Source organism: Carlito syrichta, unplaced genomic scaffold, assembly GCF_000164805.1.
Source record: "Carlito syrichta isolate Samal-C Ts95f unplaced genomic scaffold, Tarsius_syrichta-2.0.1 Scaffold311948, whole genome shotgun sequence".
Lineage (NCBI taxonomy): Eukaryota > Metazoa > Chordata > Mammalia > Primates > Tarsiidae > Carlito > Carlito syrichta.
The window spans coordinates 273,942-276,796 of record NW_007256044.1 but is presented as its reverse complement, the minus strand read 5'-3'; the positions used below and the strand labels follow the sequence as shown (position 1 = coordinate 276,796).

Genomic DNA, 2,855 nt, shown 5'->3' with positions numbered 1-2,855 from the left:
CGCAACCGTTCCTCTCTCTCCGGGACAGCGAGGGGACGGAAGCAGCATTTTCTACTCTTCCCACCCAACCTGCCTTTCTCCCATCCCCCTCCCACGTCAATGCAAATAGACTCACCAGGAATAAGGTCAGGGTAGATTCTCCGAATAAGGCCACCTGGAGCCGGGAAGATGCACGAGGCTTCTGGTCCCTATTGTATCAATGTATTTCCATGTCAAGAGGTGTTGGTGTTGCTGTCTTGTAGGCTCAGCCTGGAGAGAGAAGAGAGAGACGGAGAGACAGGGAGAAAAGGAGGGGGGTGGAGAGAGAGGGAGAGAGAGAGAAGCAGAGAGAGTTGTACAGATGGACCCGATGCAGTGACTGACTGGCACGCAGACACACACTTTTTGTTTGCTGCACATAATCTGCCCAATGACGCGTGACAGCCCACGTCCCCTCCCTTTAACTCTTTGCTGGGTCGGGCGCTCCCTCCGGCGCCGCCTGCCTCGCAGCCTCTTCCCGGGCCTGCCCGCGCCCTGCAGATCCTGAGCGCCTTCCCCGGGTGGCAACGCCTTCCCCGGGTGGCAATGCCTCTGACAGGGCCCAGCCCGCCTCCTCCTGCATCTTGGGGCTTCTGGGACTGCTAGGAGGGGTACTGGAAAGGCACCACAGAGACTGGAGAGGGCCTTTCCCGTTCCACGAGGCACCCGGAGAACGCACGGCAGAGAGCTGGACACTCAGCGCGCGCGGACTCGCGCGGATTTCCCCCGAGTTTGAGTTCCGTGAAGGGGAGAGGGGTGCGGATTAGCCCCGAGGGGTTCTCTGGTCCTCGAGCCGCTGCCGATTTTCGCAGCAAGTTGCATCGGGGGATTAGCGGGGGGAGGGGAGGAACAGCTCTCACCCGGAGCGCTCGCTTCACCCAGCCCTCCCGTGCGAAATTCAGAAAAGATGCGCTTTGGTGAGAAGTTGCCTCAGCCTTCCCGTGGCCCAGGAGATGGGGTAAGAGGACAGAGTGGGGGCGCTCTCAGATCTCGGAAGGGGACGTGAAGGTGTCTCCTGGTCCCAGGACAAGGGTTTGTGGGTGGGAAAGGGCGCGTGGGTGGGAAAAGCCTGGGTTGCTGGATTAAGCTGTTACTGCTCTTTCACCCTCGATCGACTTGGTGCCTTTTGCGCGTTGGGGGGCTGGGAGTGGAGAGTGGGCAGGGAGAGGGGACTTCATAGCGAGGGCTCTAAGACCTTGGAGTTGTTGGGAGGGTGGTGATTCAAAGTAAAGACGGTCACCGAGATGGGCTCCGGAGGGCTTTCCCGTCCAGCGGGTGAGGGCGAGTGGAGTCCCGAGGCTGTCTTGGGAGCCTTGTTTGTACTTTCAGCCACTCAGAGGCGCTGGCGCGGCCCTGGCGCAGCAGCTGGTGCTCATGACTTGAGGTCTTAGCCTGAACTTTGATGCCTTTAGCAGAGGCAGCAGCACAATCTCACTGGGGGACCCCCAACCCAGTTCAGTACTCAACTCCTAAGGGAAGAAAGGCCTTGAGTGATGCAGTCAGCCCCTCCACTCCCTCAGCCCCACCCACACCACCACCACTTTGCCGTGGGCAGCCTGACAACATTAGGATTAACCGGATTAAGTTGCTGACTAAAGTGGAGGAAGCAGAGCCAGAGCCACAGTTCGAGGAGATGCCTCCTTTCCATCCAGGGTTGGAATGGGGGGGGGAGAGAAGGAGAAGCTGCTATGTTTGAGTGATGCCCTGGAAGCTCTGAGACCTCTCTCGTGTGGGGAGGGGGCGTGGCATGCACAGATACCTGCAGTCCAGGGAGATTGAAGAAGATTCTGCCCAGGAGACTTGGGTGTCCAGCAGGTTCAAAGGAGATAAGTGAATTCTCTTTCTTGGTACACCTGTCTCTCTCTCCTCTCCCTCTCTCTTTTCTCTTTCCTCTCTCTTTCTCTGCCTCTCTCCTTTCTCTCCCCTTTCTCCTCCCTCCCTCCCTCTCTCCTCTCTCTTTCTCTACCTCTTTCTTCCCTCCCTCTTCCCTCTTCCTTTCTTCTCTCCTCTCCCCCATCCCTTCTCACTCTCTCCTCTCTCTCCCTCTCTCCTCCTTTCCTCTCCCCTCTCCCTTCTAACTCTCTTCTCTTTCTTTTCCCTCTCCCTCTCCCCTTTTCCTCTCCACACCCCTCTCCCTTCTCACTTGCTCCTCTCTCTTTCTCTCTCCCCTCCTTCCCTCTCTCTCTTCTCCCTCCCCTTTCTCTGCCTCTCTCTTCTCTCTCTGTCTCTCTCCCATCCCTCTGTCTTTCTCTGCTCCCCCTCTCTTCTTTCTCTCCTCTCTCTATTTCTCCCCCCTCCTCTCTCTGATTCTCCTTCCCTCTCTTTTCCTCTCTCCCATGTGTGCATTTGTGTTCCTTCTTTTTATTGTCAGCACCCCACAAAAGTTCTGAGTCTTTTTGATCAGACAAAGTCACTGCCTAGGATTAAGCTGGGAGAAAGAAGGGCTGTAAAATCTCCATATATTGAGGACAAGTGAAGAATCATCCCTTATTTTCCAAATGAGTTACTGACTTTTCAAAGAAAACTTATTGGATTGCAGTTTTGTTTCATCTTAAGGTGTATTTCATCTTATGCAAGGATGTGAAATTTTACATAGTTTGGCTAAGAGTGACTCCCAATGACCAAAGCTCGGTGCAGTAAGGGCTCTCATGTCTGTGCATAAGAATCTGCAGCTGCACTTAGGTACCAGTTGTCTTACAACTGGCTGTTCCATTGGACATTAAATCTCATCCCCTCTTTCTGTATATGTGTCTGTCTCTCTCTGACTCTCTCTCTCTCTCTCTCTCTCTCACACACACACACACACACACACACACAGTATGCACATAAATGAAAGG

The 2,855-nt window shown here is 54.7% G+C and overlaps 1 protein-coding gene across 1 annotated transcript in view; it reads right to left on the bottom strand.

The window, feature by feature from the left end:
• The window catches only part of PRDM8 (PR/SET domain 8), a 6,330-nt gene extending 5,970 nt beyond the window's left edge, over positions 1-360 (bottom strand). Inside the window, exon 1 of the mRNA XM_008069357.1 lies at positions 116-360. The gene's annotated coding sequence lies outside the window, so the exon portion shown is untranslated. The remainder of the gene's footprint in view (positions 1-115) is intronic.
• Between the last annotated feature and the right edge of the window lie 2,495 nt (positions 361-2,855).